This window comes from Apodemus sylvaticus, chromosome X (genome assembly GCF_947179515.1).
Source record: "Apodemus sylvaticus chromosome X, mApoSyl1.1, whole genome shotgun sequence".
Taxonomy (NCBI): domain Eukaryota; kingdom Metazoa; phylum Chordata; class Mammalia; order Rodentia; family Muridae; genus Apodemus; species Apodemus sylvaticus.
The window spans coordinates 9,059,749-9,077,499 of record NC_067495.1 but is presented as its reverse complement, the minus strand read 5'-3'; the positions used below and the strand labels follow the sequence as shown (position 1 = coordinate 9,077,499).

The following is a 17,751-nucleotide window of genomic DNA, read 5'->3' as shown; positions in this document are numbered from 1 at the left end:
CCCCAGTACTGTGCAGCCTCATAAATAATGCAAGAGTCGGGTCCTTTGGCCTTCTGTCTCAGAGTATGGAGTGGTGAAACATGAAAGTACAAGGTCTCCTAGTTCAAAGTCCCCATTTTATGAAATGGAGGGATCACACTGTGGCTACCCATTTCTAGCAACCTCTGCACACACAACATTGATGCTCCGTGACTCGTGGAGCCAGAAAGGCTGTGACAAGATGCACTTAAAGACTGAGAAATTCTGGAAAGGGGTTGTTGGGGTAAAGAGTGGACCTCCTTTATCTCCTAGCAGCATCACCAACAGTGCCCAAGGTTGCTTTCCAGATGGAGCCTGCCCACCTAAGGCATCTTCCCTACTGCACTTGAAGTCAAGAAGCCTGCCTGAGCTACCAGGTCCTTCAGTTAGTCCTCATAGGCAAAGGTGTATTTCTTGCTCACATCCCAGTTCTAGCAGCCATACTAAAAACAGCCTTCACCAAGGTAATTCATTAATCTAAACTCCAGGTTTCTTCCATCCCTTGGAAATGGCACTTCTAACTTCAATAGGTGACTTGCAAGGTCAAAAGAGAATGGAAAGAGGAAATGGAGGAACCTGAAATGGGAGAAGTTATGATTCACCATCACTTCTATTCACTTCTATAGGCTACAGCTATGACACATGGCCAATCTAACTTCAAAGAATCCTGGGAAATGTAGTCTTAGATAAAAACTCACTAGGATAAGCAGATAGTTGAGATGAAAACAGAATGCCCCTGCTACAGATTTCAATGCTATACTATTATCCTAGTAAACAGTCTTTGGGTTGAGCTGGGCATGATGGCATATATCTATAATCCCAGAACTAAAGAGGCAGAGGCAGGTGGATCTCTGTGAGTTTGAGGCCAGTCTGGTCCATATATACATTGAGTTTCAGGTCAGACAGGTCAACCCTGTCTTTAAAAGATAAACAAACAAACAAAAGACAACTTTTGGCTTCATATGACAAACTAGTTTGTGTGATGTGGGAAAATGTTGAAAAGATAAAAGGTTTCTGGGCAGCTCAAAAAGCTGACGGGAAGTCACCTAAGCAGGTTTGGGAAGAGCAAGATGACTAATCTTCTTGGCTTGATTCAGCCATTCAATAAATATTATTGAGCTCTACAGTAGTAGACCTCTTTCTATGTTGTGTTTGTGTTGCTATCCCCAAATCCCTCACAGGAACTATTGAAGTGAGAGTAAAGGCTTCTTCTCCTGATCCCCAGTTTCAAAAGTATAGTCCATGATGACAGGAAGGCATGACCAATTTTGTGGTATTGGAAGTATATGGCTAAGGCTTCTTACATCACCGTGGTAGACAAAAAAAAAAAAAAACAAGGCAGCTAGACTGGACCCAGAGCTCTCCCTGAAAATAGGAGTCGCTGCTACTCACCACAGTTCCCGAGCTGAGCATTTCTGAAGAAAGGCTGCAGTAGGCACTTGTTACATGTCCTCTCGGGAACTGGCCACACTCTCAAAGGTTGTGACTCCAGCACTTGCCAGGCATGCTTGTAATCCCAGAACTTGAGAGGTAGAGATGGTCGGATAGCAGATTAGGCTAGCCTAAGCTATATAAAGAGGTTTTATCTCAAAAGACCAATGAAACACTGATACTCAAGAAAAAAAAACTGACAAATTTTCACTATGACCTACATGATCTTCCCATCCTGGCCCTGCCTGCTAAGCAGACCCCATATCAACCTTCTCTACAAATGGCACCCTCTGATCCTACCACACCAGCTTTTTCAATGAACTCTCCCAATACAGTCCAATCCTAAGACTTTTACACTAGTTTGTCTATCCACCTGACCACTCCTCCCTGCTCCTATCTACTTCATCTTGCCTAGGTCTCAACTCAAAACCTGTTCCCAAGCAGGCTCAGAAATACTCACCCGTAATGCTAGCCACCTGGAAGACTGAGGCAGGAAGAGCTTGAGTTTGAGGTGTGGCCATCATAATGAGACCCTAGCTTTAAAACAAAGGGGACAGTGGCGGTGAAGGGGGGGGGGATTTGGTGAGATGGCTCAGAGGTTTTAAGCAGATGCAAAGGACCAGGATTTCATCCCTAGCATCTACATTCTGGTTCACAGCCATTGGTTACTCCATTTCCAGGGGATCCAGTGCTCTCTGGTCTGACATCCTCTGCTGTTACATGCAGGTGGCTCAAAGATATCCATGCAGGCAAAACACTCATGCACATGAAAATTTTAAAAATTATTGAGCAAGACCCTATCTCTAAGAAAATAAACTAGAGATGTAACTCAATGGGAGAGCAACTGCTTAGTATGTGTAAGGCAACGATCCTCAGCTGCTGCACACATACAAGCCTTTCCCTAACCAGCATGCCTTAAAGAGTTCCACACATGTTTTCCACTGCTCGGCTCTGCTGAGTCATTCATCCATTGCTTTGTTCGCTATCTAGCCTCCCCACTGAAGTGGAAAGATACTCAGGATAGGGGCTTCCTTCTTCACCACTCAATCCTTAAACCTAAACCTGAGCCCAGAACATAGCAGGTACTCAGGAAACTGGTTTCAGTGGTGGCGCATGCCTTTAATCCCAGCACCCGGGAGGCAGAGGCAGGTGGATCCCTGTGAGTTTGAGGCCAGCCTGGTCTACAGAGTGGGTTCAAGGACAGCCAGCATTGTTACACAGAGATACTCTGGCTCGAAATACTCTGCCAGGAAGGAAGGAAGGAAGGAAGGAAGGAAGGAAGGAAGGAAGGAAGGAAGGAAGGAAGGAAGGAAGGAAGGAAAGAGGAATACTGGTAAGAATGAATAGGTACAGCCACATCCACCAGCCTTATAAACACATGGCTGGAACTGAGAGGAAGCTCCTGGACAGCTGGAATAGAACAGCTGGATTGACCAGCTCATGCCCTGCCCCATACCTCAGCCCAGTTTCTACCTAAAGTCCTTATAAAAGCCCCCCAGACTAGAAGCTTGATGGTACCCTGTTTCTTGGGTACCCCTCCTGTTACACCCTAGCTCTGTGCTCTTGTGTGCCCATCCCCATTGCCACCTAAGAATCCTTAAGAAATAGACTGCTCTCTAAAACTCACCCTCTGCGTCTGTAAATTTCATTCTTCAAATTCTCAAGACAAGAAACCAAAAGCCACTGGCTCAGGGTGTCTTGGGTAGCTGTGGAGTTTCCAGAACCCTAGCTTCCTGAGAAAGGCCCCATTGTTCTTAGAGACACCCCCAAATTCCTGTATTGCACACACTCTAAGTGCAATTTTTTTTTTAAAAAGACAGTGTCTTAAAGACAGTAGCTAGCCCTGGCTGGCCTGAAACTCGCTGTGTGGACTAGTCTGGCCTGTAACTCATAGACATCCACTGGCCTCTGAAAGAGAAAAAAAGCCACATATAAACTCTTTGTTTAGGGTTTCAGCATGCACGTGGAACTCAGGAGGCCTGAGCAATGGGAAGGGATTGCCATGGTTCCTGGCCCTGTGAGGCTTTGGAGAAGCACAGGAAGTAGCCAGCCAGAAAGACCTACTTGGCAAAAACCCTAGGAAGAATTTAGCGCGAACTTTACCAGTTGGACCTTTGAAAGGACAAAGGCTCAGGGCAGTGGCGGGAGTAGCTTATCCAGCACATGGGTTCCGTAGCTCCCAAGGACAGGACTCAGAAAAACTGACACACCTTCCTCTCCCACCTCCTACCCAGTCGCTGTCACCCAGCAGAACCCCTCCTAGATGGCCAACATCAAGGTTTCACTTACAGATGCAAAGAAAAAAAAAAAACCGAATGTAGCCCAACTTTCTCTCCTTTCTGTTTGCCTCTATTGTGAGCATCCCTAGCACTGTGGAGGTGGTCAGCTAAGAGCTGCATCTGCCAAGCTCTCACAGGGGCGAGATGAGATTTCAGTTGCTTCTGGTGTCTCAACCTCTTTTCTGAGGTGGGAGGAGGAAGAAAGCCTACCACGTGGGTGACTCAGAAAACAAGCCCAGATAAGAGCATATTGACAGGCACAGCTAGCAGGCCCCTCATTCACACTGGCTTCAAAGACAAACTCTTTCCGTTTGTCGATTTGTTTTAGGCCCTTGCCGAATCTGCAACTCTGTGGCCTTGACTCTAAAAATAAATCTCCTGCAGTAATGACGAGGCAAAGAGGAAGGCGTGCAGGGAAGGAAAAGAGGAGGGAAGCAAAACCAAGACAGGCCAGGAGAGAAACTGAATACCAAAACAGGAAGAAGGGATGTGGGGAACTCGCCCCGGCTGCTTCCTCCAGAGCAACAGCTAGGTGCTGTTGCAAAAGCCATCAGCAGGACCAGCTGTGGCCTGCAGGGGCCTGCGGTTGATCAGAACCCAACCTGCGAGCCGGGTGGGGGATGGGGAGAGGGGGGAAGGGTGGAGACAGCAGTCCTAGTGAGCCATTTTGCCTTTAACCTGCTGCTTTAGCACGAGAACCAATAGCTCAGTGGCAACTGGAAGCCTATTAGAAATGCAGATTCTCCAGACCGCACCAGAAGTACACTACGGATGAGGATGAGCCATCGGAGATTGGAAAAGTGGAGCCTCCCCCCTCCCTGCCCCCATGGGGATGCTGGTGCCTAAAACTTTGCTTACACTAAAGGAACAGCAAGCACCTCAGTAAGGTGGGTCTCTTGTTGATCACCGTCCACAGGGTTAGAATGTGCCCATTCAGCACCTGGGCCCAGGGTCCTTAGGAGGTTCTTAGGTTCATGATCACCCAGCACTGAGTAACTTGTCACTCCCAGGGGTCCCTCTGGGCCCTGCCCTTAGCTTCTGTGGCCTCAGTCTGAAATGCTCTCTGTCTCCTCTTTGTGACTGTGGCTTTTGATTCATGCCTTAATTCCTTCGTTCCTGTCCTTCACTTGAGCCCGGCTAATGCTAGAAAAACCTGTCCTTACTGTTTTCATCAGTAGGGACCATCCTCTTTTTTTTTTTTTTTTTTTTTTTTTTTGGTCTCTTTTACACCAAAGAGACTGTCCATCCTCCCTGCTGCCTCTGTGGTTAGAAACTGTTCTTTAGTGTGGATTCCAGATCTTCCCACCCCTCACCCCCATCCCCTACCCCCTCACCCCCGCCAACCCCCCATCCCACTCTTGCCCAGGCTGGGCAGGTGAGCAGGCAGGCCATTGTTTAGATGCTGAGCAGGTGACAAATAGTTATGGCTGTTCTTCAGTAGAATTCTAAATAGTGGCTGTCACTCTTCATTGACTATAAAATGTACAAATGTGAATGATAAGAAAGAACGTAACTGTGGCCCATCTTATCAAATTTATTTTAGCTGTGCTTTAAAATCAATTTAATTTGTAAATTATTCATGGCATGTAGCAACTTGCACATCCAAACCCTCAGCTTTTCAAGATTGCCCTAACTTTTCCTAGACGTTTTGTAGATGTTCTTTTTTTTTATTATCATTTTTTTTTATTACAAGAGTAATGCATATCTATTTTAGAAAATGTGGATACTACAGATAAGCAAAACTAATTATTTCATTATTATCACCTTTAATCCTATGACCAAGAAATAATCACTGGTAGCATTTGGGTGTATATCCATCAGTCCGTTTTCATTCTGTACACACACATGTGAAGGGCTCACTTGCTCTTTCCTTTTAAAGTCAATGTGTGCATGCTAGCTTGTCTCCATCAATTCTTTCCCCTTTGTACTGGAGCCGCATGGCCCCAGCCCCATCATATTCTAAGGCCAATTCATATCAGCTCACCAGGACAAATTCTGTGCACTTCTTTCTACCTCTGCTGCATTTAGCAACTGCAGGGTGTTGGTATTTGGGATCAGCCATGTTGGAAAATGTTCCACAGCAAGGTTTTGGATTTCTTTTATTTTGCATCCCCGCCCCAGATGCTCAGGTATTAGCATAACCCTGCATTGCGTGTACAGATACCCAGAACTGACTTCATGAGCATGAAAACTGAGCAGTCGCAGTCAGCCAGAGCCTACAGTCATAGTGGCCTCATGGGTGGTTTAATGCTGGACTGCCTGTATCTTGTAATTCTTGATAAGTTTACTTCTCAACCTGTGTCTCTAACTGAGGCCTGCCAGGCCAACTGAGCATATACATGTGTAAGGGGATCTGTGTTCCATAGGTATGCTGTCCCTTCTGGTGGCTCTATTAGCATGCAGTGTTCACAGTGGCCCCAAATATGGAGTTCAGGTAAGCCCATAAGGCATGGGAGCCCAGAGCGACTGAAAATAGGAACAAGGTAAACATGTTACATCCACAACTGACGAAAAGGGAGTTGACAGTCTATGGAGGCTGTGTTTCCCACTTCAGATGCAGAAAGGCATGTGAAAAAAAAAAAACAAAAAACAAACAAACAAACAAAAAACGACCATGAACCAGGCAGGGGAAAAGAAAACTAAAGAACTGTTGGGCCATCAAGATGGCTTAGTGAAGTAAAGAGTCTGATGACCTGAGTTCGATCCCCATGACCCATAGGGAGGATGGAGAGAACCAACTTTTCTTCTGACTGCCACAAACTGGAAATGGTATCCATGTGCAGCCGCCATCCAGAGTGGACCAAATCAAAACGAAGTGTAATTCAACTTTCTTTAAAGTAAGGCTGCCAGGTTGGTGGTACATGGCTTTATCTAAGCTTTATTTATATGTATGTATATATTATATGTATGTACATATGTATATATGAATTATATATGTATGTATTTTTGAGGCAGTATTTAATTGTGTAGCTCTGCCTCGAAGGCAGGAGAATATCTATGAGTTTGGGGCCAGCCTGGTCTACATAGCAATTTCAGGCCAGCCAGAGCTATAAAATGAAATACTGCCTTAAAAATACATACACACATGCATGCATGCATGCATACATACATACAAATAAACAATGCTCTTTTGGTAGGGGGAGCTGCTGGGGAGTCTCATACAGGCTAGAGAAGTCTTCTAACACTGAGCCATATCATATATAGCCTCAGGCCCCATTTTTCCCTTTGCATTACTTTTGTGTATCAATCAGCCACTTCTGTCACAAATGGTGACAAAGACGGAAGGTGAAAGATGAGGCAACTTATAGTCTCCTTTTCTTCGAAGCCTTCCTTACTCCTAAGTGAGCTGCAAGCAGAGTGGGTAGAAAGCAAACCGGTGAGGAAGTCAAAGAGATCGGTTGAGTTAGCTTTCTGCTGCCTTTCTAGCATTCTGGTAAGAAGAAAATACATATGCATGTACGGGCAATGGAGCACAAATTGTGTAATTCCGGTGATGCTGCAAACTAGTTAAATGCTCTTATATTTGCATTTAAAACTGACAGCACACAGTGTATGGATGAATGGTACATTCATGTTAATAACTTAAATTTTCTAATTTTTTCTTTACTTAGAAACTCATTAACTAGCAAATAAACACCATAAGTCAAAAGAGGGTGCATGGAAGAAAGTTGGGGAAAGCTTTCTATTTCAATGTCTGCTGCAGTTCAAATGTTTGTGCTGCCTCCAAAATTCACGTTACTCTCCAAGTTAAGAAGTAGATCCTTTAGGAGGCATGAAGGCTAAGCCCAACTGTCAACTTGAGGAGATCTAGACTCACGGGGGATACAGGCCTCTGCCTGTGGACAGGTATCTTAAGTAGGTTAATTGAGGTGAGGGGACCTGCCTGCTCTGGGCGGTACCATTCCCTGGACTGAGATGTTGGACTGTCTAAGATGGAGAAAGTGAGCTGGGTACCGGCATTCCCTTCTCTCGGAAGGACTACAAAGTAAGGGGAGTGGATGCTTCGAGCTCCTGCCTCCACCTTCATTTCTCCACCTGTAAACTCTGAGCCAAAACAAATCCTCCCTACCTTAGGTTGCTTTTGTGAGAGTATTTTACCATAGCAACAGGAAAAGTAATTGAGACAGGCGGGACTAAGACAGGTGACTGAGCCATGAGGGCTCAGTCTTCAGAAATGGGATGACATGGCCTTAGAAAAGCATCTGAAGGACTGAGTTTGTTCCCTTCGGTTGCCATATGAGCTGTCATATGGGGTCACAGGGCTCCTCCTCACCCCACCCCACCCCTCCCCCAAAGGACATAGCAACAAAGGCGCCATCTTGGAGTTGAGATAAGACTCTCATCAGGTCCCAAACCTGTTCTTCTCTTGATCTTTGTTTTGAGTCTAAGCCTCCAAAATTGTAAGAAACAAATTTCTTTTGGTTATAAATGACCCACCTCGGGTGCTGCATCATAGCAGCACAAAGCAAACTCAGCCAGAGCCTTTAGGCCCCTATGTCTTCATTTTCCCTGGGTCTTCCAAATTGCAAAGCCGGCTCTGTCCTTGCCACTCTCCCCAGTGAAGGATAGAGTCTGTTTCTCTACCCCTCAAATCTACACTATCCTGTGATTATTTCAACCAGTATAATTCCATAGAATATAGCTTCTTTAGTCAGAAGTTTAGCGAGAGAACTAGACGTTTCTGCTTCTTGCCTCTTGAAGCTCTGAGCCACTGTAAACAAATCTCAGGCTACTGTACTCTGCTAGGATAGCACAAGGCCATGAGATATGCCAAGGATGAAGCCATCTCTGACATCCAGCCCTCATGACAGCAGTGCCTTCTGGTGACAGTTATAGGAGAGGCAGATCCCAAGCAGAAAACAGCTGCTAGAATTTTGGTGGCCCACTGAAGAAGGAGGGATAACACACTGTGGTCTGGTGTGTTCCCACATTTTGGAAAGCTTTGTTCTGACACAACAGATACATTTTGTGACTTGTTTGAGGTTTGTTGTTGTTGTCATTGTTTTTTTCTATTTCTCAGTAATTTTTTGCGAAAATCAAAACATTAAGTAGCGGAGACTATTAAATATTATCGATAGAGCTCGTGAGATGAGAAGATGGCTCAATAGATAAGGTTCTTCTACTTAGGAGGCAAAAACAGGAGCTCTCCAGCCCACCTGACTAGCCACATTAGCTGAATTGGGAAGCTCCAGACGCAGGCAGAAACCTTGCCTTTTTAAAAAAGTAGTGAGCAATCAAGGAAAATACCCGACATCAGCTTCTAAGCTCCATGTATGTGTGCACATGGTCTCTCTATATATGTGCCTACAAGCATGTGAACACAAATATACATATAAGCACATGCACATATATATGCTGTCTTAGTTACTTTTCTATTGATATGATTAAAAAAAGGTCATGCTCAAAGCAACTTATAAACTAAAGGATTTAACTTGGTCCCTTACTTAGGGTTTTATTGCTGTGAAGAGACACCATGACCATGGAAACTCTTATAAGGACAACATTTAACTGGGGCTAGCTTATAGGTTCAGAGGTTCAGTCCATTATCAAGGTGGGAGCATGGCAGTTTTTAGGCAGGCATGGTATAGGAGGAGCTGAGAGTTCTACATCTTCATCTGAAGGCTGCTAGCAGAATACTGGCTTCCAGGCAGCTAGGATGAGGGTCTTAAAACCCACACCCACAGTGATAAGGCCATATCTCCTAATAGTGCCACTCTCTGGACTGGGCATGTAGAAATCATCACACTTGGTTTATGGTTTCAGAAAGCGAGAGATCATAATGGCAGAGTGAAGGAACAATGGAGAGTCCACATCTTAATCCATAACCACCAGGCAGAAAGAGAGCACGGGGAGTCTTGTGAGTCTTTCAGAACCTCAAACACACCCCTGGTGGCATATCTCCTCTAACAAGGCGACACCCCTGATCCTTCCCAAATAGTTTCACCATCTGGAGACCACATGTGAGGCTGTGGTGGCTATTCTCATTCAAAACACCACACAGGCCAATTTTTTAAAGAGTAAATATCAAAGTTTAATGTGCCTGAGATTTAGCTGAGGTGGAGCAGGTATGATTAGCATGTATATATGTGTGTGTCTGTATGTATCCACCCAGTCAGTATGAATGTGGTCAAGGAATGTGGTCCAAGGACAAATCCCCACATGACACTGAGATAGTCACTGGGTGAGTTACAGTGTAGCCATGGGATTTAGATCGGATTGTCACGGCAGGAGCATCCCCAGCACTGCTTTATTCACCTTGGTGCTTTATTCACCAGATGCTTTAAGCACCTGGGAAGCTTAAGTGGAAGACAAGCCCAGCCTTCATAGAACTTTCTGAGCCATCTAGCTAAAGCAAGGGATGGTCGGTGTTGCTCTTACAAATGTAGCAGAACTTTCTGGAAGTGCGTCCACCTCTTATTGATTCAGCCAAAGTCAATGACTCTGCAAACAGAGAAAGAAAAGCCACCCATCTGTCACTATCAGACTCTTCCTTTGTCATTGTTCCCAAAGAGACAAGAGTTGGCCACTAAACATCACTTAAGTTAGAGGGAGCTAAAACTCACAAGAATATTTTAATTACCCACGCCAAGAGAAAATTAATATTACTGCAATTCAAAGTTCCCTCAGCCAAGTGTGGCAGCTCCCATTTGTCACCCCAGTGCTCTTGAAGCTTAAGACAAGAACACTGCAAATTTTAGGTTAACCTGGATTACAGGTGAGACACTGTCTTGAAAAAAAACACCTTTAGATCATGATTTGGGTGCCTTTCACTCCTGGTTCCTAGTTTGGTGATTGATCAGTAATTACGATCCTTTTTAGTTATCAATAAATTCCGAACATCAAAGCTCCAGTCTCAATGTCATTCAGACTTCATGGGATATCATTAGCATTCAGTGGACTTCATCATATCCTTGTGGGAAACCTCTTGAAAGAGAGAGACATTGTGCATATCTTGGTGAAATTAATTTCCTTAAAGTCTCCCAGAAGTGTCTGGGTCCTGGAGAAACAGCTGAGACCTGGCTGTTCTTAGGAAGAGATTTAAAGGAGCCAGGCTCAGTGAGTATCTCCTACCACAAAGGGCAAAAGATAAGGACTGAACTGAGTTCTGGGGATGTGGCCACCAAGAACGCGTGGATCCGCAGACCCTGAAGCAATGTACAAACAGGCATCCAAGTGGCGTGCATTGAGAGGCGCTTAAGACCATCTAGAGGATGACAACATACTCTATTCAACTGTCTCTTCCTCATCTGTGGCACAGTGAGATGAGCACATATCTTGCAAGGTTTCCATGAAGTCTGCCCATAACAGACACAGAGCATCACAATACCTGGTGTGTAATAACTTCTCTCAGCAGCGTGGGGAGATCTCCCAGGCTTCAGCTTTTCAGCAGACTTTGTATTTGTTATGGAGGAAACAGAATAGTGGGCATTATCAGTTGTCTCCTGCTACATAACAAGCATATACCTAGTAGCTTAAAGGCTCACTCTATGCTCAAGCTTTTAATCCCTAGATTGGCACATCTCAGTTGGATTCAACTCTTCTAGGATGCCGGCCTACCTGGTTCTGGATCCTCATTGCAGACTGAGGTCAGATTTGACTCTGGATCCCAGAGAATGGTACACTGTTGTACATATAATATTTGTGTGCCCACCCCGCCCCCCAAATTCATATCAGGTGATGGTATGGGGAGGCAGGGATTTTAGGGGAGATGTGGGTAATCGGGCCATAAAGACAAGGTTCTGGTGAGTAGGATTAATATAATCATATAAAAGATGGCCCAGTGGTGAGATAGATGGTTCAGTGACTAAGAGCATTTTTTCTCTCTTTCAGAGGATCCAGGTTCAGTTCCCAGAACAGCCATTCATCAGTTCCAGGAGATCTGTTGCCCTCTTCGGACTTGCCCAGGCACCAGGTAAGTACACATTCAGATATACAAGGAAAACAGTCATTCGCATAATATAAATAAAATCTGGCTTTTAAAAATGTGACCCACAGTTGGTGAAATAGCTCAGCAGGTAGATGTGCTTGCTATACAAGCCTGGTGACCCAAGTACAATTTCCAGAACCAGTATAAAGGTACAAGGCAGAACTGACTCCGCTACCTTGTCCTCTGAGCTCTATAGTCATGTGGTAGCATGTATACCCCTCACACAATCACATACAATAATAAATAAATAAATAAATAAAACCCAAAGAAAAGTATGGAGGCTCATACTGATAATTCTAGCACTTGGGAGGCAAAGACAGGAGGATTTCTAGGATTTCTAGTTTAAAGCCACATTGTAAGTTACATAAGCCAAGGCTACTTGTTGAAACCCTGTCTCAAAGTCTCTCTCTCTCTCTCTCTCTCTCTCTCTCTCTCTCTCTCTCTCTCTCACACACACACACACACACACACACACACAGCCCAGTGACCTCCCCTGCCCCTTCTACCATATGGGAACACAGTGAGAAAGACAGCTGCCTGTGAAGCAGGAAGTGGGCTCTCATAATCCAGGACCTCCTGGGACTTCAATCTTGGTCTTCCTAGACTCCTGAACTATAAGCAATATATTTCTTTTATTTATAAGCTACTAGGTCCATCATAGCTTATTATAGCATCTCAAATGGACTAATACAGTGTTTGTCTTAGGCTTACTGCTGCTGTGATGAAATAGGGTTATTATTTCTGTGCTGCTACTTGTTGTTGTTCTTCTTCTTGTTCTTCTTGTTCTTTTTCTTATTCTTGTTCTTCTTGTTCTTCTTCTTGTTCTTGTTCTTCTTGTTGTTGTTGTTCTTGTTCTTCTTATTCTTGTTGTTCTTCTTGTTCTTGTATTGTTCTTCTTCTTGTTCTTCTTGTTTCTCTTCTGCTTCTTCTTCTTCTTCTTCTTCTTCTTCTTCTTCTTGTTCTTCTTGTTCTTGTTCTTGTTGTTCTTGTTCTTCTTCTTGTTCTTCTTCTTGTTCTTGTTGTTGTTGTTGTTGTTGTTCTTCTTCTTCTTCTTCTTCTTCTTCTTCTTCTTCTTCTTCTTCTCCTTCTTCTTCTTCTTCTCCTTCTTCTTCTTCTTCTTCATAGCCTTGGATGTCCTAGAACTCTAGACCAGGCTAGCCTTGAACTCAGAGATCTATCTGTCTCTGCCTCCAGAGCACTTGGATTAAAGGTGCTCCACTACAGACTAGCTTGAAAGCTTTATTTCACTCATAGTTCCATATGACAGTTCATTATCAAAAGCAGTGAGGGCAGGAACTCACACAGGGCAAGAACCTGGAGACAGGAGCAGATGCAGAAGCCATAGAGGGGTGCTGGTCTAGCTTGCTTCCTCTGGCTTGCTCAGCTTGCTTTCTTCTAGAACCCAGGACTACCAGCCCAGGATGGCACCACACAGAACCAATGGGCCTGACCCCATTGATCACTAATTGAGGAGATGTCCTATGTGCTTACTTGCAGCCCAGTCTTATGAAGGCATTTTCTAAATTGAAGGTCCCTCTTCTCCAATGACTCTAGCTTGTGTCAAGTTGACACAAAACTAGCCAGCACACCAGTGGTGCATGGGAATCAAAGACTCTACCTGCCATTCATCTGTAATCCAATTCTTCACTTCTGCCCTCATTCAAAAGAGACACGGGTAGTTTGCAAACTGTACTCAGTTTCAGTGCTTCAGTAGTATGTACTTCTCGTGGCAATGTCACAAGTAAGAAGGGACCACCATAGTTCAAGATAGAGACCAAAAGGGGACCATAGTATATGTATAGCTCAGAAACCAGGTGACCAGTCCCAGGCTGAGACAACAGAAGAGACATAGCTAGTGCAAAGATGCTCATTACCATGGAAAAGGGTGAGGAGCTATACTGGCTTCTTTCCTCTTCCTGCCTCATGACTTCTATCTGTACCTCCCACTGGCCATATCTTATATTGGAAGCCTATGAATAAGGAACAAGGAAAATGTATTTTCCCAAGATGCCATAGGAACAGGCTTGAAAATGACAGGCCTGGACCAGGGAAGGGAGGAAGGGGGAATCAGGCCTCTGCTGGGGTGGTAGAAATAGGGACGACAGGCCTGAGCAGGGTGGGGGCAGGTGAATAGGACATTTACAGGTCCCAGACCTGTTAGCCCACCCAGGCAAGGGAGTGGCCCAGAGTTTTGGCATTCACTGTCAAAACCCAACTCTCATCAGCTTGGCCTCATTCTAGGTAGTTCTAGGTAGCTGGGACCTTTCCCAGCCTGTGCCCCAGCTGCCCACAGTGCTATCTGCCCATTACCAGATTCTGACAAATACATCTTCCACTCCTTTCCTACTCCCAGCCCAAACGAACTCTTAGTACTGGAAACTTTGTCTAGGCTTTGCCCTTAGGAGAAGTCTGTCTAGGACAAACTCTAAATAAAACTCTCAAGAGCATCAGAGACTCTTTTTATCGGTATGCTTTCTAGTGACCTGAAACAAAAATGGCTGCCGTGACATGTTTCTGAAGACTGAGAGTCCCTGTCTCAATTTCTAAAACTCCCAACTTTCCTGCCTATTTGGCTTCTCCATTATTCTTTTATCTTCTCTCTATGGGAGGCAAGAGGAGCAAAGCCAGTGGCCAAAGGACAACACCACCCCTGTAGCAGTCTAAGGCAGCCTTGGACTTAGGATTCTCTCCCAAAATCAATGTCCCATTTCCACCGATATGCACCCCAGCTCCTCCCCCCCCCACAAGAGGCCACCTCTCTGAGAAGGGAGTGAGTTAAGTTCTGCGTTACCAAGGAACTGCCACACTAGCCACCAAAGTGACTGCTCGTTATTTGAACACTTTCTTCTATTTGACTGAATACAGGAAAAATGTCACAAATAGAATATTCATCATCGCCCTTGCGCGCCTTTTCTTCCCTGCTTATCTCGCTGCTGTCATGTAGGAATCCCAGCTTCAGATTCATTTGGTATGTTGAGTGCGTGCCCAGGGAGCCGATGCTGCTGAAAGGCTGGCCCACGTGCTCTGTGCTGCGACAGCCTCCCTCCCCACTGGAAACACCCCACCAAACAAACGCCACTCACACTGACCCCTTGAGGCTAGGACACCGTCTGCTTAAGTGGAAGGGCCTTCTGCTCCACGCAGAGGGAACATAAAGGACCCGAGGAGCCTTCACAGCCATTTAGTGATTCTCGGCATGTCACTTTTACAGACACCTCAGCTTCCAGAGCTGTATCCTCAGGTGCTTCGTAGAAGACGTGGGATGGCATCCCCACCCCACTTCAAACACCGTCTGTTTCAAGATCCTCAGAGGGACTAACACAGCCTGCCAATTTCTCAGCTTCAGTCATCAGCGCACAGCATCTCCCTGCCTTCTTTCCACCAGGGCCAGCCACTCCCCAGCTGGCTCCTAGTCCAGCCAGGCCCTATTCAGCACACTGCCTCCTGTCAAGCTGCAGCGAACATGTTTCCAGGACTGAGAAATCAAAGTACTTATTGCCCTAACAATTAAATATTATGTTCAACTGCAGCAACATAAACCTGAAAACCTGGTAACTTAAGATTTGGGGGTAGGGGGAGGTTATCTCTGGCAACATTAGCCCAGTGGCAGGCTACCCAGGGTTGCTTCCCCATGAGACCACCCAAGAACCCTGCTCATTTTTCTTCATCCTTAGGATGGGACTCCCAGGCTCTTACAAAGGCCAACAGAACTCAGCCACCCCATCAGAATTTCAGACAGATTATAAACAAAGGACAGAGGTACCTACTCACATTCCAGTATTCTAAGAAGTTCCACCCAAAAGCCCCTGAAACATCTTGTTGTCCAGGGTGTGTCACATGACCAGCCCTAGCTGCAAGGGAGGCTGTGAAGTCTAAGCTTTCAGCCGGGCATACTGCTGTAATGTATGAAGTTCCAGTTCTGTTCCTGTGGTAAGCTGAACTATGCCCTCCCAAAACTGAAATGGAGAAGCCTAAACCCTTGTAGCTTCAGAATGTGACTGGGCTTGTGAATAGGGCTCCTATACAGATGAATTGGTAGATGAGGTCCTTAGCTTGGGCCCTAACTCAAAATGTCAGGTGCTCTTAGAAGGGAAGGTTAAAATCCAGGCACACGGGCTAAGGGAGAACTCAGGGTGAAGATGACTATATGCAGGCCAAGGAGAGGGTCCTCAGGATAAACTAACCCTGCCAACACCTTGATCTCAGACTTCCAGCCTCCAGGAACTTGGGGCAATACATGCATCATTTTAGCCACAATGACTAGTATTTTGTCAGGGCCATCCAGTGCTAAGGAGTAAGATAACAGAAGGCATGGGTCACTACGACCAGTAGCTAATACATTTGGCAGGATTCCATATGTGTATATCTCCTGGGCTTTTATAGCTATCTGTCACTGGTCATAATAGCCCATATATTTAATTCCAGCCCTCAAGAAGCAGAGACAGACAGATCTTTGTAAGTTCACAGCCAACCTAATCTATGTAGTTCCTGGCCATTCAGATGGCAACATAGTGAGCCTGTCTCAAGAAGGAAAGGAAAAAAACAGGCTCTTTGTCAAATATTCTCACAAATGTTTTGAAGAACCCTTTTAAGGTATTATATGTCATGTGGTATCCAAAGGACTTCGCCATCCCCTCCCTTCCCGGCCAGCTCCTGGCATGTCCTTTCTTCGTGTCTTTGCATGATTCTTCTCCTTAGAAATGCTTGTGTATAAACCTTGTGGCCTCCCTGGAATGACTTGAGAAGTACTTAAATAGCCCTCCCTCTCTGCCGCTGGCCAGAAATAGCCTGAAAGTCTAAAGTTGGTACTTCATTCCTTTGGTTAATCTATTCTCCCTGTGAAAGGGCAAATTAACTAGTAAACGCAGCAGATCTGGTGAGCACTGAGCAGCTTTTGATGGGGAAGAAAACACAGAGCAGGACCAGGAGGATGTCTGAAAAGGGCGTACCACAGAGCCAGAGGCCAGAACAAGGGCACAGATGGACTATGTGAGGTCTCTACAGTAGACAAGAGGTCCCTCAAACACTACAAATTCATTCTGCTTTGCAAAATGGTCATGTGGAAAGATGCTGGGGTCAAGAGCAAACATTTTTCCAAATACAGAGCTGTACCCTTGTCTCATCTCATCCTCTAATAAAACTGCATTTACTGCATAAGACACTCCTACGAATTTATGGTCCTGTGCTCTCTTTTCCGGTGCTATGGTATGACTGTGTTCCATGCATTTCAAGTAATCCAGAAAGTCACATGGGCTAACAGTATTTGGAGATAAAGACATTACAGAAATCATTGGAATTAGACATTTTGAAATGTTATTTATTTCGTGTGTGCATGCATGTGGAAGTCAGAAGACTACTTGTAGGACTCTGTTCTGTCCTTTCACCATGTGGGTTCTAGGGATTCAACTCGGGTCATCAGGCTTGGTGGCAGAAGCTGTTGCCCAGTGAGCTACCTCTTCAGTCTAAGTATTGTGATTAGATGCAATGGTGAGTATGGGAACACCTCTATGTAATTGATGGCTTTAGAAAAAGAAGGAAGGAGATCTGAGTTATCAGACTTGCTGTTGTCCTGGGATGCTCTGCACCACCTTAGGATACTACAGAGAGTCCCCACTAGCAAACAGGCTCCCATCAGATGTTGCCCTAGTGACTGGAACAATGAGAAATACATTTCTCTTCTTTACAAATTACCTTACCTAGTCTGTGGTACTCAATTATACCAACAGAAAGCAAAGACACGACATGCCTGAAACCTTCTCCACAAGACAACACTGGATAGCTGGATTGAGCTGTTCTGTCCCTTGTGGGGTTAGGGACAGTACTTACCTCACACAAGATGCTACAAACACCAGGCATCTGTCTCTGCCTTCACAGAATCTGACAGTTCTCTTTTCTTCAATTTGTTCCCTCTTTGCTTTGATGAATAACACCTTGAAGAATTCTTGGGGGAAGGGAGCTGGGAAGACAAATCTGCCAGTATAGTACATAAGGACCTGAGCTCAGATCACGGCATCTACATAAAAGCCAGGCAAGAAGGGGCAGAAGCGATGTCCCTGTGGTTAGTGCCTGCATTGCAGAAGATCTGAGTTCAGTTCC

General features: G+C 45.2%; 1 long non-coding RNA gene across 1 annotated transcript; it reads left to right on the top strand.

Moving 5' to 3' along the window:
• The first annotated feature begins 4,394 nt into the window (after window positions 1-4,394).
• Window positions 4,395-16,814, top strand: LOC127674916 (uncharacterized). Its single transcript, XR_007975401.1, has 3 exons — window positions 4,395-4,615; window positions 11,559-11,640; window positions 14,867-16,814. It is a non-coding gene; the product is annotated as an uncharacterized LOC127674916 (long non-coding RNA).
• Window positions 16,815-17,751: the final 937 nt, after the last annotated feature.